The sequence below is a fragment of the Triticum aestivum genome, chromosome 7D (assembly GCF_018294505.1).
Source record: "Triticum aestivum cultivar Chinese Spring chromosome 7D, IWGSC CS RefSeq v2.1, whole genome shotgun sequence".
Taxonomy (NCBI): Eukaryota; Viridiplantae; Streptophyta; class Magnoliopsida; order Poales; family Poaceae; genus Triticum; species Triticum aestivum.
This window is the reverse complement of record NC_057814.1, coordinates 42,964,152-42,988,995: the sequence shown is the minus strand read 5'-3', so window position 1 is coordinate 42,988,995 and position 24,844 is coordinate 42,964,152. Positions and strand designations below refer to the sequence as shown.

At 46.8% G+C, this 24,844-nt stretch overlaps 1 pseudogene; it reads right to left on the bottom strand.

The window, feature by feature from the left end:
• LOC123170731 (uncharacterized) lies at nucleotides 1-1,775 on the bottom strand (annotated as a pseudogene).
• Between the last annotated feature and the right edge of the window lie 23,069 nt (nucleotides 1,776-24,844).

Below are 24,844 nucleotides of genomic sequence, written 5' to 3'. Positions count from 1 at the left end.
TCCTTCTCTTGCATCTCCATCTCGCTAGAACATCACCCCTCTCTTATTTGCGGACTATTGAAATGATAGTAGCAGACATGGGTACTTCGTCCAGCACATTCATGGAGAGATCGAGTTTTATGCCAAGCGTGGGTATGCCCGGGTAAAGATCAAACAATAATGTATATGGGTACACAAACATGGAAAAAGGTTGCTGGATGACTACAAAAAAGTACAATTATGCATTGATTCCTGTCCAACAAACGTTACTCCTTTATAAAATGCTAGAGTAGCCGCATTTTGCTAGCACTTGTGCGCTTCCCCTTTTTGGTCGTCCGACTAATTTACTGCTGTACGCTTTTGGTTGTTGGCACATTAGGTCAGTTGTTAATTCGTTTCACACGTTCGGAGAAGGTTCAAGGTAAATGTCAGTTGGGGATCGTAAAGCATGGGTCCTGGAAATGAGATGAGCTTGCTTCCGTTTTACTGTGTGAAAATGTTGTGTAGATGACCCAAGTAGTAAAACATAGGTACCTGTCCTCGAGCCTAACGCCTCTCCACACCCTTTTCGCTTGTCTCCTCCTTCTCTTCTCAATATCTACCACTTGGTTGCTGCCGCCTTTCATGCCGCCTCACCATGTTCTCCGTTGTCAACCTCTTCCCAACACCCCGACAAGCCAGGGTGACCTTCCCTCGCCGTCTCCTCTTCTCTTAGCCGACAAATCACCTTTCCTTACGTATGCACTTCACCACTTCTCGACACCTCCCCGAGCGACATCATCCCCCCCACCCCTCACACACACACCACCCCAACAACTTCTACACTGTTTGCGTCACAAAACAAGAATCTTTTGCTCGGACTGGTTTGTAGCCCGAACGTATTTGTTCGATCAATCTGACCGATACCAGCGAACGGTTGGTTTGATCTGGGTATTCGTTTGACTGATCTGATCGATACCATGGAACGATTAGTTCAGTCTGGGGAGCTCCCAAACCGAATGTGAGCGCCATATCGGCGTCATATACTTGAAGGAGATTTGTTTTGGTTACCCGACTGCCCGACACCGGATAGCATCATCGGGCCTTGGCCTCCCAACACGCAACGCTGATCTAACAAACACAAAGATCAGAGATCACAGAGCACGAGGATTACAAGTAGAACAACTAAACCAGAAAGATACGTACTATAGTATATGAAAAAATTCATTTTATTTGAAACAACAATATTCATTTCCGCGCTCTCAAGCCAAACCGAGTAACGCGACGCCGAGCTTTGCGAGCTTGAACGTGTCATCGTCCTCCGCCGTCAGCGGCGCCGCTTTGCTCTTCCTGAACCCGCCCTCGCACTCCTTCGCTGCGGCTGCTGCCTTCTCCAGAATCGCCGCCGCATCGCCGAACTTCCCGCCCTTGACCGCGGCGGTGCATGCAGGCCCACCGTGCACTATACCGCCGTACAACGACTGGCACGACCGGAGGGGCCGCACCAGGGCCGTGTCCCCCACCTTAATCTTCACGCCGCTCTGCCCAAGCAGACGGCCGATCTTGGCCTGGGTGCTGGTGGCGTTGGTACCGAGGAGGCCCACGGCAGCGGCGGCGAGGTCTCAGTAGACGCCGCCACCGCCGACCGAGCCAAGGGCCTCCAGGCAGAACGTGACGTCGAAGTAGGTGCTCCCGCCGCCGACGGTCTTGCATGCGGCAAGTACAGGGATGGCACTTGCCGGCGGCGCAAGGAGGACGGGCAAGAGCAACAAGAGGACGATGATCACGCTAGTAGAGGAAGAGGAGAAGGAAGCCATTGTCAGCTTGATGGTGGATTCAGTCTGCCCAGACCTCAGCCTCGGGTGTCTAGTGTATATATATGTAAGGTGTGAGTTGTTCCACGATTAATTTCATAAAATTTTCGATTTGATTCCTTTTTTGCGGTATTTTGCGATTTGATTCCATATTTGACTGGCTGTATCAATGGACCGTTCTTAATAATGCATATAATAAGGGCTACTTTTGGATTTGCATTTCGACATTAAACTACGGTATTTCAGGGAAAAGACATTCAATTCGTCGTGAAAAAACAAAGGTAGATTTATTTGGCGGGCAAAAAAAAGGTAGATTGAAACGAGGGAAATTAATTGCATTATAATATATCACCGCAAAGAAAAACGGTAATATACGATTACAGAAAATTTACCTTTTCGAACGAATCATTGATCTGATTCAGCATACAATTGCAAGAAACTTTACCTTCTAATGCGGATCCTTGATCTGATTTGATGGTCGTTAAAGAAAGTACCCTGATACTTCTAGTAGTATTTTCTTAGATCTGTAATAATTGTCCATGCATTTTAACGGGATACGATATTCTCGTACATTGTCACATGACTGATATATTCCTGCGTTGCCACAGGCAAAAAATTATAAAAAATGATCAATGATAAAAGGGCATTTGGTTAAAGGATTATTAGTTCTACTTCACATATTGAGACCATGATTCATTACAAATTTCATAGATTTTTTGGTCAAATAATGTTTAGCTAAATAGGAAGTGGATATAATACCGGCATCTTAACTATCTCCACTATCCAAGCACAGTCAGTACATCGTTTGGTACCCACGTCTCCACCCGTCACATAATCTCCCCACCGCGAACCAATCTATGGTTGTATGGTTAGAGAGACGGTGGTATCCCCAGCCCACCAGGGTTCAAGTTCTGGTGCTCGCTGTATGAGCGCTTGCGTCTGTACTCTGTTCAGAAAAAAATCATAATCTCCCCACCTCAACATTTTTCTTCAACCAAACCCATCTCCCGACGTAAGAAAAAAGCCCTAGAAAACCGAGCACCCATCATGTCGTTCCTTCTCCTTGGTGCAATCCCACACACGCACGATTGCTCCTCCGACACCACTTACAACCGCGCCTCCCATATGATGTTGCCTCGTCTCACTCCCTCGGTTGTCCAAACCACACTCTCCTACCACCCCTCCGCTTTGAGGTCCATGCTCGCCCCATCACCAGGAATGCCTCACCATGGACCAGGTGAGCTCTAAAAAACCGTCTCCTTCCTTTGTTGGTGGTCTTGCGTCGTCTGTTGTGTCTCTTGCCAGGGGTCGCGCTCGCTTCGCCTGGCAGCCATGCTAGCCTCTCAAGACAACCGTGTATCCCTTGTCAGGATCATGCGCTACGTCATGCCTCAATGGTGGCCGCGCGCCCCGTCGTTTTCCCCGACTAGCTGCCGCGCTTGCCTCGCAAAATAGTCACCCCTCATTGCCTCACACAACCCGATGGTTGTTGTCTCCTGGTCTGATAGCCACCCATTGTTGCTTCTGTGGTTAGTCTTATTTGGGATCTTGCGGGACAAGCGAGGATTCGGTGGAGAAAGTGCATGGGGCGATAAACTATTCTTGCAGGTGGGATAATCTTCAAGAACACGAGCAAGGTGATGATGGTAGTTTTGTACCAATCTGTATATTGGGCTAAGGGTTGTTTCTACAAAGACCTACATGACTCAGTACTGTTGTTCTACAGGGGCTCAGCTAGCTAGCGGCTACAGTCTGATGCGGTGCTATAGGTGATTGGACTTGTATGGTCTGCTTGCCTCTGCTAATTGACGCTCTCATCCACTCGGACGTAGATTCACAGACTAGCTAGAGAGATTTGCTATCCCAGTGGCGTGCAGATTACTTTGGTGTGTTGTTGCAACTAGCACACGAAGGAGTTCGTTCCTCTGAGTTTCGTGTACCGCTCATGTCGGGATTTAAACCTTCTACCGATCACGGCCTGGGATACAAATTTGAAGTAGTATCTCCAGACCAGAGAGGGCATGAGAGGGACAAACAAGTACATTGAGCATTCCTGGTGTCTCCTATTCCCTACCGATCTTTAACATCCTACCTCTGTTCTCGTCTCGTCTCAACTGTGCCACTGGATAATTTGCCTTTCTGGTGTCTAACATATTTGATACCTACAGATACAGAAAAGTGTAGGTCACCTATCAGAGCTTGATTCTACTCGGTTGAAGATTGAGCATCAATATATATGCACGCAACTGAGGAATTAATCGACAATGGATATGCATGGTTGAATATTGTGGAGCCCATGTGACCAACTAGCAAGTACATCGCATACTGAAGGCATAACTTGGAAAAGACTGAAATGAACATAATTGGCAGGGTGATGAGTTGCTCCAGCTAGCCCAGCCCGCCACTCGACATTGCACTGACGTGGACGCACATAGCAGGCGCTTCGCGCACGATGCTACAAGGCCAGTACACCAGGGCAATCGGATATGCGCACTAGTTAGGAGCAATTGGACACGCCGTGCCCCTCCTCACCCGTGGCTGAATCCCCGACACTGGAGCAGGATGGCAGGCTTGTCCGACTCGTGGTTCACGTGGGCATGCACGGCTAGATCCGATGGAGAGTGCAGTGAGAACATAGCCTCATTTCCCGCTTGTCCTCCTCAACGCCGACGCGGCGGATATGGTCTCGTCACCACTCCAACTCCAGGACGAGATCGTCCATCCTCCCCAAGTTTATGACGAGCTCTGCAGCCCTCTCCTAGTCCGGACCGCTCTCTACTTCATCCGAGCAGCTCCTTGACCTCCCCGACATCGCTCTTGTTCAACTTCCACCGTCGAGCTCCGCACCAGCTAGCAACATTTGCGGGTGCGCCCATTTCAGAGGGAAGCACACCGCAACACGCCGACTCTAGGGAAAGGAAGAACACGCGCAGGTGACAGTGCACATGCACCCCAATGGCGAGCGGCGCACTATGTCGCGTGGCTGCTGGTGTCCACGTCCATCCTGTACTGAGCCACCTCGATTCGCATGTCGCCACCGTGGAGGAGGGGTGGGGCGGCACCCTGCACACCCTCTTCGGCGTGGATATATGTGGCATCCGTTCGATCCAGCAGGATGCACTAGGCTCGCCACTATGGTGTGTGTGGCAAATGCCAAGGAGGCGGAGGAAGGGTTGATCGGTCAAAACATCCGTTTCTTTCTTTCGTTCATCTCCTAATGTGCTGACAATGGGACTCACTGGTCACATTTAGGGCCAAAATGCTGCTTATTCGGGAATTAGATTGTGAGCACAATTCGGTTGAGTTTTTGCAAAAATAAAAAAATCAACATGTTTTTTTAGTTAGGGTCCACAAATGTGTGGTGGTTTTTTGTAAATTACTCTGTCACAGAGTTTAGAATTCAACGTTCAACTCCGGGCGCGTTCTTCTTTTTTCCCTCTTTCCAAATGTTCTTTTGCTATCTTGTAAGACTTTTTTATTTTCACTGAAAATTAGTGGGAGATGCATATGGCTTGTATTAAGATAACTTCACGATTGGTTTTATTTGAAGGCTCAAACTCAATTCTTGCAGGACTGTTTTAGATAAGTTAGATTGAGCCACACAAATTGGCGCATTTACTGCAAAACATAATACCTACCTTCGATAAACTAGAAGTGATTGGGGCAATTTCACTGGAAGATGGTACTCTGAAATAAGGGCAATAAAAAGATGAAGGTATGGAGGATCCGTGTCGAGAGCCCCCTCAAGAAACGCACGAGAGTTGACATTAACAAGTATACAGTGGACAAAGCTACAGGCCTCTCCATAAAGCAAAACCTCGAGATCCCTGGGATGATTAAAATGTGCCATTTTGGTTGTTGTGAATATTATTGTGTTGGAAATAATTAGCTAGGAGATCGAAACCTTCTTTTTTTTTTTGAAACTTCGATCACTTTATTGAATCATATAATTGTTACATCGTCCACCAAGCCTTTTACAATGAAACCCGGCGGTTCCTCGACCCACAGTGAAGGGGACGGCCTCGCCAGCCTAGCTGGATCGTGAGATACAGAATTTGCCTCTCTAGGGCAGTGGACAAATGTGACCGAAGTATATCCTATAACCAGGACCAAACAATCCGAATAAATCGCCACTGCGCCTGAAGCCGTAAAGCCTCCATTCTGCATGGTATTGATCACCTCGAGACAGTCCGACTCAACCACAAGCTTGCTTATCCCCAGTTCTTGCGCCAGTAGTAATCCACGTCGAAGAGCATAAGCTTCCGCCGTCCCCGCATCTGCAACATGCTCCAGTTGTTCGCTGGACGCCGCAACGAATCCACCCTTGTGATCCCGTAGGACAACACCAACAGCTCCCTGGAGGGAGAGTGCCCTGAATGATGCATCTACGTTTAGCTTCACGAAACCTTCAAGCGGCTTTGTCCAACCATTTCTCCTCGGTTCGGCGCTTTTCTTCATGGCCTTGAAATAATTAGCAGTTAGCGCCACAATCGACAGCGCTGACCGAGCCGGGGTTTGCACCTCCTCACCATGAACGTGTTGTCGTCGTTCCCACCATATATACCAAATTCCAACTAGGATGAGAGCTTGGGCAGGAGCATGCTATATCAAACTCACTCGTGACGGGGCGCATAAAATATAGTCCAATGCCGCCGTTCCCGCCCTATCAGTCAAGCAAGCTTCATCAATGAATTTGTCCAGCTTCAGGCAGCTCCAAATTTTAGCTGCTCTCAGGCAGGTAAACAGTGAGTGCATGATGTCCTCACATCCACCAGCACACATGGGGCAACTATCTTCCGTGCCAATGTGCCGGTTCACCAGAACCCCACGGCAAGGAATAAATCCATGTAAAACCTTCCAAGCATGGATCTTGATCTTCGCTGGCACTTGAAAACTCCACAGATTCGCCCAGATCGGGTGTCGTTGTGATGGTTGTCCCTCTGTTCTCTCGTACCAACGAGCAAATTGATGATCCCATTCAACGTAATAAGCTGATCTTACCGAGAAGATGTTGTTCTTTGTAAATCTCCAAGCCAGAAAGTCTTCCATCATACCATTCGGTGCCAGTGGGATTGACAAGATTCGGTGGGCATCAACCGGCCAGAACACAGTATTTATCAGCTCATGGTCCCATAGACCGGTGACAGGATCAATCAGCTCTGAAACCTTGGTCAGCAGAGTCGCACCTCTTGGTGTAATGACACGTCCATCAGCACTAGACTGAATCCATGGGTCAGACTAGATATTCACTTGTGATCCATCTCCTATGCGCCATATTGCTCCTCTCCTGAACGTGTTAATCCCAGCACAAATACTCTGCCACGTATATGAGCTCCCACTCTTTAATTTAGCATCTAATAACTTTCCATCCGGATAATATTTGGCCCTTAAGATCTGCACACAAAGAGAGTCCGGGTTTTCCAGCAACCTCCACACTTGTTTGGCAAGTAAAGCAAGGTTCAAGCTATGTAAATCCCTGAACCCCAGTCCTCCTCTATCCTTAGGCACACAGAGTTTCCACCATGCCACCCAATGAATACGCTTATGGTTGTCATCATCGCCCCACCAGTACTTTGATATTGCGTCCGTCATTCCTTTGCAAATTTTCTTCGGAACCTTCTTTGTTACAAGAATCTCTACTAAAAAATTAAGTAGTGTTTTTTTCCACCAGGCAGAACTATTCGTCAACCGGTCCCCCCTTCCACCATGCCCCTTCATTAATTTTTTTATCAAACCAGTTTTTTTTCCATCATGCCATATTTGACCACACCTTTCATGTACGCCGCTCAATCAAATTAATCCACCTACCTTTTGCAGCATTAAATCAACTCCAACTTATTAACTTATCTTTTGCAATAATGTGGAATTACACCGTTTGATTCCACGCAATATTTTGCCGCACCTCCCCGTGCGCCGCTCAATCACCATTGATTTACTTACCATGCATGCACCGGGCTACCAAATTATCGAAATAAAAAATATTAGGCCCCTGTAGCAACGCATTGACACGTACCTAGTAGTTAAAAACAAACGGAATGACTTGGTCATTAGGATTACAGTAGTACACGGCTTCCCTTGAAGAAGGAAAGTTGTTCAAGTATACAAAGCACGATAGGGCGGCCATAGCCTTTGCCCATAAGCAACTCCTTCCCCGGAATCGCCAAACGCACAGCTTCGGTCTTCCGGGCTACTGGCTAAAGAGTGACCACGTTCCCTCCGAGTTAGCTTGTATTTTCTCAACAATGATCTTTAACACTTGTCAGCTGTATCTAACACCAATATATAAGGGGACAAGGGAGCCCTGTAAAACGTAGGTTTTGGGGGGAACTGGCTCAACCCTCAAAGGGGTGGCCTATCACGTATATATAATGATGACATATAAGTCCAATACCAATAAGGTATGGTTTACACAGTAGGGCTACAATACGAAGTCTAACACCCTCCCTCAATCTCAACTCACTCCTGAAGTATCTAGGAGGTTGAGATTGTGCCTACAGACCTCAAACATGGGAGAAGGTAGAGGCTTGGTGAAGATGTCCGCAAGTTGATCTTTTGAAGAGATAAACCTGACTTGTAGTAGCTTCTGTGCAACACGTTCCCTCACAAAATAATAGTCAATCTCAATGTGTTTAGTCCGTGCATGGAACACCGGGTTTGATGACAGAAACGTAGCACCGATGTTGTCACACAAAAGGAAAGAAGGATGTGGCTGAGCAACTCCTAGCTCTCGAAGTAGGGACTCAATCCATATAAGTTCAGCAGTTGCATTGGCAACCGACTTGTACTCAGCTTCTGTGCTGCTGCGGGAAACAGTGGCTTGCTTGCGTGCACTTCAGGCGATCAGATTAGGACCGAAGAACACAGCATGTCCCCCCGTGGATCGCATGTCATCTGGACACCCAGCCCAATCAGCATCAGAGAATGCAGAAAGAACTCCGGAGGAACTGGGGCGCAGGTGAAGACCAAAGGATACAGTGAGACGCACATAACGCAGTATGCACTTCACAGCAGATCAGTGTACATCAGTGGGAGCATGAAGATACTGGCACACCCTGTTAACCGCAAAGGAGAGATCAGGACGCGTGATCGTCAGATACTGCAGGCCACCAACAATACTCATGTACTCAGTAGCATCCTCAGGAGAGAGAAGAGCACCATCAGCAGCAGAAAGGGTGTCAGTGGAGGACATGGGCGTAGGCGATGGCTTGCACTTGAGCATACCAGCACGGCGCAAGAGATCAAGAGAGTACTTCTTCTGGGTGAGAGCCAAACTGCCACGAGACTGATGAGCGACCTCAATACCCAGGAAGAAATGAAGCTGTCCCAAATCCTTAACTGCAAAATCACGACCAAGTGCAGTCACAAGAGCATCAGCAGCCGTCGGAGATGAGCTCACCAGGACAATATCATCCACATACACAAGGAGGTACATGGTCACACTCGGTCGCTGAAACAAGAACAGTGAAGTATCAGCCGTCGAAGGAATGAACCCATGAGTGCGTAGAGCTGAAGCCAGGCGAGCATGCCAGGCACGGGGAGCCTGCTTCAGTCCATATATGGCCTTCGTCAGATGACAGAGATGATGAGGCTGAGTGTGATCAACAAATCCAGGTGGCCGCCGCATGTAAACCTCTTCTTCAAGCAATCCATGAAGAAAAGTGTTCTGCACATCAAGCTGGCGGAGAGACCATCCGCGAGAAACTGCCAGAGACAGAAGAAGTCGAATAGTGGTAGGCTTGACAACTGGGCTGAATGTATCCTCATAGTCCAGGCCCTGACGCTGTTTAAAGCCCTTAGCCACGAGGCGCGCTTTGTAGCGCTCAATGGAACCATCTGCATGTTTCTTCACCTTGAACACCCACTTTGAATCAATGATGTTGACGCGAGACGGAGGGGAACAAGTGTCCAGGTCTTATTCTCCATAAGAGCATGATATTCTTGTTCCATAGCAGCCCTCCAGTGTGGAATACTCATAGCGGCTTGATAACTGCGTGGTTCGGCGGTTGGATCATCCACGACATGAGCCAGGCAAGCAGCAAGATAGGTGACCATGCCATCGGTGCGCTCCTTGAGACAAACAATGCCACTGCGGCTGCGAGTGTGTGGAGGCCGCGGGGAGCAAACACCGGGGCCGGCGGGATGTCTGGAGCAGGTGAGGCTGGTCCAGGGGACTCCAGCGAAGAAGGATCGGGTGACGTCGGCCCGGCCGACGACGGACCAGGCGACAGCAGGCCAGGAGACGTAGGCCACGACAGCGTGTGAGCCGCTGTAGACCCGGGCGAAGTAGGCACCAAGGACGCCCGCGCGGATGGCGAGGGCGACGATGGAGGGGAGTCCGGGCGAGGAGATGGCGACGGAGACTGCTCAGAGGATGCCCTCGCAGGCTCTGGCCCGGTCGCAGTAGCCAGCATGGGCTCCGGCCCAGGCGCGGTTGGAGACGGGGCGCCCGGTACGGGGTCGAGGGCGGGAGGCGGTGCATGCACCGGCCGATCGACGTGCACCACAGGCGACGTAGCGGGCCCGTCAGGGAGGAGTTCCAGGCGAGCTCCACGTCCAATTCCTGCACCATGATTAGGTAACAACACAGGCGAATATGCAACATCTTCAAATTGGCCAGGCATAAGAGGAGATGAATGCATAGAAGGTGTTTTGGTGGATGACTGAGGCATGGCAGAAAAGGGGAAGACGGTCTCATCAAAAACAACATCCCGAGATATGTAGACTCGATGGGTTGGGACATGGAGACACTTGTAGCCTTTATGGAGAGAACTATACCCTAAGAACACACACTTTTTGGAGCGAAACTCAAGTTTGCGATCATTATAAGGACGAAGATGAGGCCAGCAGGCACACCCGAACACCTTAAAAAAGGTATAGTCAGGAGTTTCACCTAAGAGAAGCTCAATCGGAGTTTTCATATTAAGAACACGCGTAGGTAATCTGTTAATGAGAAAACACGCGGTAGCAAAAGCATCACTCCAAAAACGAAAGAGTACAGAAGCATGAGCAAGAAGTGTGAGGCCGGTCTCAACTATATGGCGATGTTTGCGCTCAACAGCGCCATTCTGCTGATGTGTATGCGGGCATGATAAACGATGAGAGATCCCAAGCTTATTAAAGAAGGTGTTGAGGTTGCGATATTCGCCCCCCCCAATCTGATTGAACATGGATAATTTTATGCTTGAGTAGACGTTCAACATGCAATTGAAACTGTATGAATATATCAAACACATCAGATTTGCGCTTAAGAAGATAAAGCCAAGTGAAGCGACTATAGGCATCAACAAAACTGACATAATAGTTGTGACCACTAACAGATGTTTGTGCCGGACCCCACACATCAGAAAACACAATTTCAAGAGGGTTCTTTACTTCTCTAGTAGATGAAACAAAAGGTAGCTGATGACTCTTGCCTTGCTGACAGGCATCACACACGGACATCTCTTTATTGCTAGACACTAATGGCAGCTCATGACGGTGGATTATGTGGTGAACGATGGGTGTGGCGGGGTGACCAAAGCGAGAGTGCCACTGGGAAGGCGACACACGAACACCGCTGAAGACGCACGGGGTGGATGGATCCTCCAAATGGTACAAGCCTTGGCTCAACCGGCCACTAAGCAGAACGTCCCGGATTGCTCGATCCTTAACAAAAAGATTAAAAGGGTGAAATTCACATAGGACATGATTCTCAAGGGTGAGCTTAGGGACAGATAAAAGATTACGAGTGACCGAGGGTACCCGTAAAACATTGCGAAGATGGAGCTGCCTAGAGGGATGACTAGTTAAAAGAGATGCTTGGCCAATATGAGAGATGGGCATACCTACACCATTGGCGGTGTGAACCTGACCGTGCCCATAGTTGGGCTGGTAGGTGGAGAGTTTGTTGAGCTCGTTCGTCATGTGATCCGTGGCGCCGGTGTCCATGTACCAGGCTGGATCAACAGGGTAGAATGGTGTGTATCCCTGCTCGACGCGCGGGTCCTTGCCCTTGGCGGCGATGTGGGAAGACGGGGCGGTAGCGATGTGGGCAGCCGGGGTGGCGGCGGGAGGACCAAAGTCTGCCATGGTAAACTGGCGCTCGTTGCCCTTGCCGTCGTTGCCGATGCCACAGAAGCTCCTCTAAAAGTGGCGGTGACACTTGGAGGCGACATGGCGTTCACGACCACATAGCTGGCACACCACCCTAGTGTTAGGGCCCCCACCAAGGGTCGATGCAGGGGGCGGGGCTGCCTTGCCAGGTGACGGGGCAGGTGGGCGCTGGCCACGAGAGGCCCAGAAGGCCGCCGGCTGGGCGGTGATGGTGGCGGAGGAGCGACGAGCCTCGACGCGTTGCTCGGTGAAGAGGAGGCGTGAGTAGAGCTCGTGAGGAGGCATCTGAAAGAAATATGCCCTACAGGCAATAATAAAGTATTATATATTTCCTTATATCATGATAAATGTTTATTATTCATGCTAGAATTGTATTAACCGGAAACATAATACATGTGTGAATACATAAACAAACAGAGTGTCACTAGTATGCCTCTACTTGACTAGCTCGTTAATCAAAGATGGTTATGTTTCCTAGCCATAGACATGAGTTGTCATTTGATTAACGAGATCACCTCATTAGGAGAATGACGTGATTGACTTGACCCATTCCGTTAGCTTAGCACTCGATCGTTTAGTATGTTGCTATTGCTTTCTTCATGACTTATACATGTTCCTATGACTATGAGATTATGCAACTCCCGTTTACCGGAGGAACACTTTGTGTGCTACCAAACGTCACTACGTAAATGGGTGATTATAAAGGTGCTCTACAGGTGTCTCCAAAGGTACTTGTTGGGTTGGCGTATTTCGAGATTAGGATTTATCACTCCAATTGTCGGAGAGGTATCTCTGGGCCCACTCGGTAATGCACATCACTATAAGCCTTGCAAGCATTGTGACTAATGAGTTAGTTGCGGGATGATGTGTTACGGAACGAGTAAAGAGACTTGCCGGTAACGAGATTGAACTAGGTATCGAGATACCGACGATCAAATCTCGGGCAAGTAACATACCGGTGACAAAGGGAACAACGTATGTTGTTATGCAGTCTGACCGATAAAGATCTTCGTAGAATATGTGGGAGCCAATATGGGCATCCAGGTCCCGCTATTGGTTATTGACCGGAGACGTGTCTCGGTCATGTCTACATAGTTCTCGAACCCGTAGGGTCCGCACGCTTAACGTTACGATGAAAGTTTTATTGAGTTTTGATGTACTGAAGGGGTTCGGAGTCCCGGATGAGATCGGGGATATGACGAGGAGTCTCAAAATGGTCGAGACGTAAAGATCGATATATTGGACGACTATATTCGGACTTCGGAAAGGTTCCGAGTGATTCGGGTATTTTTCGGAGTACCGGAGAGTTACGGGAATTCGTATTGGGCCTTAATGGCCCATACGGGAAAGGAGAGAAAGGCCTCAAAAGGTGGCCGCATCCCTCCCCATGGTCTGGTCCGAATTGGACTAGGGAAGGGGGGCGCACCCTTCCTTCTTTCTCCTTCCCCCTTCCCTTCTCCTACTCCCACAAGGAAAGGAGGAGTCCTACCCCCCTATGGCGCGCCTCTCCCCTTGGCCGGCTGCCTTCCCCTTGCTCCTTTATATACGGGGGCAAGGGGGCACCCCAGAGACACAACAATTGATCCTTGAGATCTCTTAGCCGTGTGCGGTGCCCCCCTCCACCATATTACACCTCGATAATACCGTTGCGGAGCTTAGGCGAAGCCCTGCGTCGGTGGAACATCATCATCGTCAGCACACCGTCGTGCTGATGAAACTCTCCTCAACACTCGGCTGGATCGGAGTTCGAGGGACGTCATCGAGGTGAACGTGTGTAGAACTCGGAGGTGCCGTACGTTCGGTACTTGATCGGTCGGATCGTGAAGACGTACGACTACATTAACCGCGTTGTGATAACGCTTCCGCTGTCGGTCTACGAGGGTACGTGGACAACACTCTCCCCTCTCGTTGCTATGCATCACCATGATCTTGCGTGTGCGTAGGAATTTTTTGAAATTACTACGTTCCCCAACAGTGGCATCCGTGCCTAGTTTTATGCGTTGATGCTATGCACGAGTAGAACACAAGTGAGTTGTGGGCGATATAAGTCATACTGCTTACCAGCATGTCATACTTTGGTTCAGCGGTATTGTGAGATGAAGCGGCCCGGACCGACATTACGCGTACGCTTACGCGAGACTGGTTTCACCGTTGCGAGCACTCGTTGCTTAATGGTGACCGGCGGGTGTCTGTCTCTCTCACTTTAGTTGAACCGAGTGTGGCTACGCCCGGTCCTTGCGAAGGTTAAAACAACACCAACTTGACAAACTATCGTTGTGGTTTTGATGCGTAGGTAAGAACGGTTCTTGCTAAGCCCGTAGCAGCCACGTAAAACATGCAACAACAAAGTAGAGGACGTCTAACTTGTTTTTGCAGGGCATGTTGTGATGTGATATGGTCAAGACATGATGTGATATAATTTGTTGTATGAGATGATCATGTTTTGTAACCGAGTTATCGGCAACTGGCAGGAGCCATATGGTTGTCGCTTTATTGTATGAGATGCAATCGCCATGTAATAGTTTTACTTTATCACTAAGCGGTAGCGATAGTCGTAAAAGCAATAAGTTGGCGAGACGACAACGATGCTACGATGGAGATCAAGGTGTCGTGCCGGTGACGATGATGATCATGACGGTGCTTCAGAGATGGAGATCACGAGCACGGTGCTTCGGGGATGGAAATCACAAGCACAAGATGATGATGGCCATATCATATCACTTATATTGATTGCATGTGATGTTAATCCTTTATGCATCTTATCTTGCTTTGTTTGACGGTAGCATTATAAGATGATCTTCACTAAATTATCAAAGTATAAGTGTTCTCCCTGAGTATGCACCGTTGCGAAAGTTCTTCGTGCTGAGACACCACGTGATGATCGGGTGTGATAGGCTCTACGTTCAAATACAACGGGTGCAAAACAGTTGCACACGCGGAATACTCAGGTTAAACTTGACGAGCCTAGCATATAACAGATATGGCCTCGGAACACGGAGACCGAAAGGTCGAGCGTGAATCATATAGTAGATATGATCAACATAGTGATGTTCACCATTGAAACTACTCCATCTCACGTGATGATCGGACATGGTTTAGTTGATATGGATCACGTGATCACTTAGAGGATTAGAGGGATGTCTATCTAAGTGGGAGTTCTTAAGTAATATGATTAATTGAACTTAAATTTATCATGAACTTAGTCCTGATAGTATTTTGCAAATTATGTTGTAGATCAATAGCTCGCGTTGTTACTTCCCTGTTTATTTTTGATATGTTCCTAGAGAAAAATTATGTTGAAAGATGTTAGTAGCAAAGATGCAGATTGGATCCGTGATCTGAGGATTCCTCATTGCTGCACAGAAAAATTATGTCCTTGATGCATCGCTAGGTGACAGACCTATTGCAAGAGCAGATGCAGACGTTATGAACGTTTGGCTAGCTCAATATGATGACTACTTGATAGTTTAGTGCATCATGCTTAACGGCTTAGAATCGGGACTTCAAAGACGTTTTGAACGTCATGGACCATATAATATGTTCCAGGAGTTGAAGTTAATATTTCAAGCAAATACCCGAGTTGAGAGATATGAAGTCTCCAACAAGTTCTATAGCTAAAAGATGGAGGAGAATCGCTCAACTAGTGAGCATGTGCTCAGATTGTCTGGGTACTACAATCGCTTGAATCAAGTGGGAGTTAATCTTCTAGATAAAATAGTGATTGACAGAATTCTCTAGTCACCATCACCAAGTTAGTAGAACTTCGTGATGAACTATAATATGCAAGGGATGACGAAAGTAATTCCCGAGCTCTTCACGAGGCTGAAATCGACGAAGGTAGAAATGAAGAAAGAGCATCAAGTGTTGATGGTTAACAAGACCACTAGTTTCAAGAAAAGGGCAAAGGGATAGAAGGGGAACTTCAAGAAGAACGGCAAGCAAGTTGCTGCTCAAGTGAAGAAGCCTAAGTCTGGTCCTAAGCCTGAGACTAAGTGCTTCTACTGCAAAGGGACTGGTCACTGGAAGCGGAACTACCCCAACTATTTGGTGGATAAGAAGGATGGCAAAGTGAACAAAAGGTATATTGGATATACATGTTATTGATGTGTACTTTACTAATGTTTATAGCAACCCTTCGGTATTTTGATACTGGTTCAGTTGCTAAGAGTAGTAACTCGAAACGGGAGTTGCAGAATAAACAGAGACTAGTAAAAGGAGAGGTGACGATGTGTGTTGGAAGTAGTTCCAAGATTGATATGATCATCATCGCACACTCCCTATACTTTCGGGATTAGTGTTGAAACTAAATAAGTGTTATTTGGTGTTTGTGTTGAGCATGAATATGATTTGATCATGTTTATTGCAATACGGTTATTCATTTAAGTTAGAGAACAATTGTTGTTCTGTTTAACATGAATAAAAACCTTCTATGGTCATACACACCAACGAAAATGGTTTGTTGGATCTCAATCGTAGTGATACACATATTCATAATATTGAAGCCAAAAGATGCAAAGTTAATAATGATAGTGCAACTTATTTGTGGCACTGCCGTTTAGGTCATATTGGTGTAAAGCGCATGAAGAAACTCCATACTGATGGGATTTTGGAATCACTTGATTGTGAATCACTTGATGCTTGCGAACCGTGCCTCATGGGCAAGATGACTGAAACGCCGTTCTCCGGAACTATGGAGAGAGCAACAGATTTGTTGGAAATCATACATACAGATGTATGTGGCCCGATGAATATTGAGGCTCGTAGCAGGTATCATTATTTTCTGACCTTCACAGATGATTTGAGCAGATATGGGTATATCTACTTGATGAAACACAAGTCTGAAACATTTGAAAAGTTCAAAGAATTTCAGAGTGAAGTGGAGAATCATCGTAACAAGAAAATAAAAGTTTCTATGATATGATCGCAGAGGTAAAATATTTGAGTTACGAGTTTGGCCTTCAGTTAAAACAAAGTGAAATAGTTTCACTACTCACGCCACCTGGAACACCACAACATAATGGTGTGTCCGAACGTCATAACCGTACTTTATTGGATATAGTGCAATCTATGATGTCTCTTACCAATTTACCACTATCGTTTTGGGGTTATGCTTTAGAGACGGCTGCATTCACGTTAAATAGGGCACCATCAAAATCCGTTGAGACGACGCCTTATGAACTGTGGTTTGGCAAGAAACCAAAGTTGTCATTTCTTAAAGTTTGGGGCTGCGATGCGTATGTGAAGAAACTTCAACCTGATAAGCTCGAACCCAAATCGGAGAAATGTGTCTTCATAGGATACCCAAAGGAGACTGTTGGGTATACCTTCTATCACAGATCCGAAGGCAAAACTTTTGTTGCTAAATTCAGAAATTTTCTAGAGAAGGAGTTTCTCTCGAAAGAAGTGAGTGGGAGGAAAGTAGAACTTGATGAGGTAACTATACCTGCTCCCTTATTGGAAAGTAGTTCATCACAGAAACCAGTTTCTGAGACACCTACACCAATCAGTGAGGAAGTTAATGATGATGATCATGAAACTTCAGATCAAGTTATTACTGAACCTCATAGATCAACCAGAGCAAGATCCGCACCAGAGTGGTACGGTAATCCTGTTCTGGAAGTTATTTTACTAGACCATGACGAACCTACGAACTATGAAGAAGCGATGGTGAGCCCAGATTCCGCAAAATGGCTTGAGGCCATGAAATCTGAGATGAGATCCATGTATGAGAACAAAGTATGGACTTTGATTGACTTGCCCAATGATTGGCGAGCCATTGATATTAAAATGGATCTTCAAGAGGAAGAAGGACGCTGATAGTAGTGTTACTATCTACAAAGCTAGAATTGTCGCAAAAAGGTTTTCGACAAGTTCAAGGTGTTGACTACGATGAGAGTTTCTCACTCGTATCTATGCTTAAATCTGTCTAAATCATGTTAGCAATTGCCGCATTTTATGAAATATGGCAAATGGATAAACAAAACTACATTCCTTAATGGATTTATTAAAGAAGAGTTGTATATGATGCAACCAGAAGGTTTTGTCAATCCTAAAGGTGCTAACAAAATATGCAAGCTCCAGTGATCCATCTATGGACTGGTGCAAGCATCTCGGAGTAGGAATATACGCTTTGATAAGTTGATCAAAGGATATAGTTTTATACAGACTTGCGGTGAAGCCTGTATTTACAAGAAAGTGAGTGGGAGCACTACAGCATTTCTGATAAGTATATGTGAATGACATATCGTTGATCGGAAATAATGTAGAATTATTCTGCAAAGCATAAAGGAGTGTTTGAAAGGAGTTTTCAAAGAAAGACCTCGGTGAAGCTGCTTACATATTGAGCATCAAGATCTATAGAGATAGATGAAGACGCTTGATAAGTTTTTCAATGAGTACATACCTTAACAAGATTTCGAAGTAGTTCAAAATAGAACAGTCAAAGAAATAGTTCTTGTCTGTGTTACAAGGTGTGAAATTGAGTAAAGACTCAAAGCCCGACCACGGCAGCAGATAGAAAGAGAATGAAAGTCATTCCCTATGCCTTGGCCATAGGTTCTATAAAGTATGCCATGCTGTGTACCGGATCTATTGTATACCGTACACTGATTTTGGCAAGGGAGTACAATAGTGATCTAGGAGTAGATCACTGGACAGCGGTCAAAATTATCCTTAGTGGAATAAGGAAATGTTTCTCGATTATGGAAGTGACAAAAGGTTCGTCGTAAAGGGTTACGTCGATGCAAGTTTTGACACTAAATCTAGATGACTCTAAGTCTCGGTCTAGATACATATTGAAAATGGGAGCAATTAGCTAGAGTAGCTCCGTGCAGAGCATTGTAGACATAGAAATTTGCGAAATCCTTACGGATCTGAATGTGACAGACCCGTTGACTAAAATTATCTCACAATCAAAACATGATCACATCTTAGTACTCTTTGGGTGTTAATCACATAGCGATGTGAACTAGATTATTGACTCTAGTAAACCCTTTGAGTGTTGGTCACATAGAGATGTGAACTATGGGTGTTAATCACATGGTGATGTGAATTATTGATGTTAAATCACATGGCGATGTGAACTAGATTATTGACTCTAGTGCAAGTGGGAGACTGAAGGAAATATGCCCTAGAGGCAATAATAAAGTATTATATATTTCCTTATATCATGATAAATGTTTATTATTCATGCTAGAATTGTATTAACCGGAAACATAATACATGTGTGAATACATAAACAAACAGAGTGTCACTAGTATGCCTCTACTTGACTAGCTCGTTAATCAAAGATGGTTATGTTTCCTAGCCATAGACATGAGTTGTCATTTGATTAACGAGATCACCTCATTAGGAGAATGACGTGATTGACTTGACCCATTCCGTTAGCTTAGCACTCGATCGTTTAGTATGTTGCTATTGCTTTCTTCATGACTTATACATGTTCCTATGACTATGAGATTATGCAACTCCCGTTTACCGGAGGAACACTTTGTGTGCTACCAAACGTCACAACGTAAATGGGTGATTATAAAGTTGCTCTACAGGTGTCTCCAAAGGTACTTGTTGGGTTGGTGTATTTCGAGATTAAGATTTGTCACTCCAATTGTCGGAGAGGTATCTCTGGGCCCACTCGGTAATGCACATCACTATAAGCCTTGCAAGCATTGTGACTAATGAGTTAGTTGCGGGATGATGTGTTACGGAACGAGTAAAGAGACTTGCCGGTAACGAGATTGAACTAGGTATCGAGATACGACGATCAAATCTCGGGCAAGTAACATACCGGTGACAAAGGGAACAACGTATGTTGTTATGCGGTCTGACCAATAAAGATCTTCGTAGAATATGTGGGAGCCAATATGGGCATCCAGGTCCCGCTATTGGTTATTGACCGGAGACGTGTCTCGGTCATGTCTACATAGTTCTCGAACCCGTAGGGTCCGCACGCTTAACGTTACGATGACAGTTTTATTGAGTTTTGATGTACCGAAGGAGTTCGGAGTCCCGGATGAGATCGGGGATATGACGAGGAGTCTCGAAATGGTCGAGACGTAAAGGTCGATATATTGGACGACTATATTCGGACTTCGGAAAGTTCCGAGTGATTCGGGTATTTTTCGGAGTACCGGAGAGTTACGGGAATTCGTATTGGGCCTTAATGGGCCATACGGGAAAGGAGAGAAAGGCCTCAAAAGGTTGCCGCACCCCTCCCCATGGTCTGGTCCGAATTGGACTAGGGAAGGGGGGCGCAACCTTCCTTCTTTCTCCTTCCCCCTTCCCTTCTCCTACTCCCACAAGGAAAGGAGGAGTCCTACTCCCGGTGGGAGTAGGACTCCCCCCTATGGCGCGCCTCTCCCCTTGGCCGGCTGCCTCCCCCTTGCTCCTTTATATACGGGGGCAAGGGGGCACCCCAGAGACACAAAATTGATCCTTGAGATCTCTTAGCCGTGTGCGGTGCCCCCCTCCACCATATTACACCTCGATAATACCGTTGCGGAGCTTAGGCGAAGCCCTGCGTCGGTGGAACATCATCATCGTCAGCACGCCGTCGTGCTGACGAAACTCTCCCTCAACACTCGGCTGGATCGGAGTTCGAGGGACGTCATCGAGCTGAACGTGTGTAGAAGTCAGAGGTGCTGTACGTTCGGTACTTGATCGGTCGGATCGTGAAGACGTACGACTACATCAACTGCGTTGTGATAACGCTTCCGTTGTCGGTCTACGAGGGTACGTGGACAACACTCTCCCCTCTCGTTGCTATGCATCACCATGATCTTGCGTGTGCATAGGATTTTTTTTGAAATTACTACGTTCCCCAACAGCATCACTGGCTTGGCGTTGTGGATGGCCTCGGCGAGATTGTCGTAGTCGGCGTCGAGGCCTTTGATGACGAAGCCGGCGAACTCCTCGTCGCTAAGCGGCCGACCAATAGAGGTGAGTGTGTCCGCCAGCACCTTCATCTTGTTGATGTAGGTCGTAGCGGAGGAGTCCAGCTTCTTGATGTCGGCGAGTTCGCTGCGAAGGGCCATCGAGCGGGAGGTAGAGACCTGGGCAAAGGCGTGCTCCAGGGTCGTCCAGGCGTCCATGGAGGTGGCGGCGAAGAGACAAAGGCCAGCGACCCCGTCGCCGAGGGAACCCTGGATGGCAGAGAGGATCGCCTGGTCCTGCTGCACCCACATACGGTGTTCCGGGTTGATGGCCGGGCCGTGGACGGTAGGGATGACCTGCGGAGGACAAAGTAGCGAACCATCAACAAATCCGAGGAGAGACCGGCTGCGTAGCAGCGGTAGGACCTTGGCGCGCCAAAACAAGTAGTTGTCCGGCGTGAGGCGGATGGCGATCAAGTTGTCGAAGTGGAACGGCCCGGTGGGCGTGATTGCGCCAGCAGTAGGGACGATTGGCGGCGGAGCCGCGACAGGATCCACGTCCGCGACCGATGCCACGGGTGGCGGCGCGGGGACGATCGGGATCACGGCCGCGGGTGGTGCCGTGAGCGAGGTCGCGGGTGGCTCCGTGGGCAGCGTCTCTCCCGAGGTCGCCGGGATGAAGGCGAGTGTCGAGGAGGATCCAGAGGAGGCCATCGCGGGCGGCGGCGGCGCAACTGGTGCTGAGGCCGCCGCGGGCGGTGACGGTGGGATCGGCGCTGAAAACAGGGAGCCGACGGCGGTGGTGCCGAAGAACTAAGGCACTGACGGAGCCAGGGGCGAGGTGGGAGGTTGAGGAGGGTGGCAAGCGACGCGGGGATAGACCCGGAGCTGGCGGCGCCCGAAGCGGAAGCGGTCATGGCGCCGGCGGCAGCAGCCCTAGGGTTTAGGGTTTTGGTGCGGCAGCGGCGGCGGGTGGGGTAGAGGTGGAGGACCTAGGTTAGACTCGATACCATGTAAAACGTAGGTTTTGGGGGAACTGGCTCAACCCTCAAAGGGATGGCCCATCACATATATATAATGATGACATACAAGTTCAATGCCTATAAGGTATGGTTTACACAGTAGGGCTACAATACGAAGTCTAACAAGCCCATAGTGAATAAATGAGCGCCCTCGCAGCTTAATATGGTGGTAGTTATACAGAAAAATGACCATCTGTTTCCCGGGGTCTCTTATTCCCAGATTGTAACTTTGTAATCTTTATTTCCTTCTTCGGCATGTATTTTCTAGGCTAGCTTCTATGCTTTTCGCCAATATCATTTTTGAGATGGAAAGTTTTCGCCAACTGGTAGCTAGAGGAGCTTGTCTCTCATTTAGTCGAGATTGAGCAACATATACAGGCATCTATTATTTATACCTTGTTGAGTTTGTAATATTTTATGGTGCTAAGCAATACATTTATTAGTATGTCAGTGTCCTTTTATGTGGATAGTTAATGGTTTGAGAATTGATTGGGGCCAAATCATGCACGCATTTTGCAAGGGAATTATTGTGTTTCTCACAAATAAAAGAGAAAAATATAATTTTTTGTCACTCAACTCTTGCCGTAGTCTAGATTTGGTCCCTCCATTCTGAACGAGAAAACTTGCAACCTGAACTACAGAAACCAGACAAGGATTGTGCCTGGATAAGGTTTTGACCGGTTTTCATGGTGACCCACCTCGGTCTCGACCGTCTTGATTCAAAATCGCGTATTTTCTCAAATCCTCGCACTTTTTGAGGTCTCTTATTTTTTTTTTGAATTCATATACTTTTTGAAATTATCGGACTTTATTCCGCAAAAAGTTTATGAATTCAAAAAAGTGCGCAGATTCGAAAAAATACGCGAACTTGAAAAAAGTATGATGACTTGGAAAAAATTATGCGAACTTGAAAAGACTATGTGGATTTGAAAAAATTATTCGTATTTGAAAAAATTCATGAATTTGAAAATAGTATAGATTTGAAAAAATTGTGCAAACTTGACAAATTTATGAGGATTTAAAAAAGCAGATTTGAAAAAAGCACACGGATTTGGAAAAGTTACGCTAACATGAAAAAAGTACGTTGATTTGAAAAAAGTACACAAATATGAAGAAAAAAAATCATGTATTTGAAAAATGTGTGGACATGGAAAAAGTACGTGGATATGAAGAAAGTATGCGAACATCAAGAAAAATTCATGGAGTTGAAAAATATGCGAACTTGAAAAAAGTATGTGGATATAAAAATTTACGCAACTTGAAAAAATTAGGTGAATTTGAAAAAAGATCACAATTTTTTTTAAAGTATGCGGTTTTTGAAAAAGCATGCATAATTGAAAAAGGAAAAACTACGCGGATTTAATAAAGTACAGGAATTTCAAAAAAAATAATGGGTTTGAAAAAAGTACGCGAGTTAGAGGCACCAAAACTGATCAAAACCGAGATGTGTCAGCACCAAAACCGGTCAAAACCAAGACCAATGATGAACCTTGTCCAGTTTCAGCGGTTGGTGGTGCAAATTGTTTAGTTTTGAAGTTGAGGAATAAATCTAGACACCCCAAAAATTAGGAGACGAAAAATATACTTTTCTCCAAATAAAATAGCGGTTCCTTTAAGAGATTGGTACTTGGCCTCATAGTTGAGCCACATGTTTTTTGAAGTTTATTACATTGACGATCATCGATTGTTATTTACAACGACTCATCTTCCCGTGAAGACTCCTCTTCCCGTCCAGACTCTTCAGAATAATAGGAATGGAGGATGATCTGGTCGGCGCGCCCCATACGGGCATCCATGATGGCGCCTCTGTGATTCTGGGGAGCTTCTGTATGCGGTGGTGCCGGGGTATCATCCGTTTCTCTCCGCGACGAAGAGGCAGGAATATTTCTCGCAATCCCCGCCTGTAAGCTTGAGTAAGTGGGTCAAGTGTCCCAACACTGGCAAGCGGAAGGGGCAAATTCAGTTTGCTCAATAATGTTCCTTTTTAATTTCATGATACGACGGATCTAATGAATAAGAGTGAATTGCTAAAGAAAACACAGCAAGAATCATCAAATGACACCAACAAAAAGTATCTGAACCACTGGAAAAAAAATAGCACGCTATAACCTCGCTAATAGCACGCTATAGCATATTGAGAATTGTCTCGCTAAATATATCAGTGTACAACGTCTCGGTAATAGCACGCTATAGCGCGATATAGCACGCTAATAGCATATTTTAAGGTCGGCGCTATTTTGTTGTAGCACGCTATTTTTTTCATTGCCTGAACCCAGGCGCTGAACTGCTCAAGTCAACCCAAATGGGGCAACTGCTCTAATCTTTGCTGTACTCTGCATCAACATCTGGCTCCTGCCATTGGCTGAATTAAACCGGAACAATGAGTAACGGGTATTGCAACTGTTCCATTAGATCTGTTAGAGTTATATTAGTCATGTCTTTTGGCCTTTCATTCTAGTCTCTTGTGTAGAAGGACAAGTTATGGGCTGTGCAATCGCGATGTATTAATCGGTGCACCAGACACGTATATATAAGTACAGAGAAGGGGCCACAACCTCAACTATACAGAGGAAACAGGAGGTGGGCCCTATACACAATATATACGTACACAATATACTCAACACCCCCCGCAGTCGAAGTGGCACCTGTGGGGGGTGTTGAGTATACCTGTGAAACAGGAGGTGGGCCCTATACACAGTTGAACATGCCAGCACGCTGTAGAAGCTCGTGCGCATACTTCTGCTGATGAAGAAAGAAGCCGTCCGGTCGCCGAACAACCTCAATGCCAAGAAAGTAATGTAGAGCACCCAAGTCCTTGATGGCAAACTCGTCACCCAGCCGGAGAGTAATCTGCTGAAGAAGAGCTGCGGAGGAGGCCGTCAGGATAATGTCGTCGACGTAGAGGAGTAAATATGCAGTCGTGTCGCCGTGGCGATAAACAAACAGTGAGGCATCCGAGCGAGTGACGCTGAAGCCCAGTGTCTGAAGAAACCCGGCAATCCGCTGGTAACAGGCGCGGGGTGCTTGCTTGAGCCCGTAGAGAGACCGGGACAGCAAACACACGTGGCCAGGAAGAGATGCGTCGACGAAA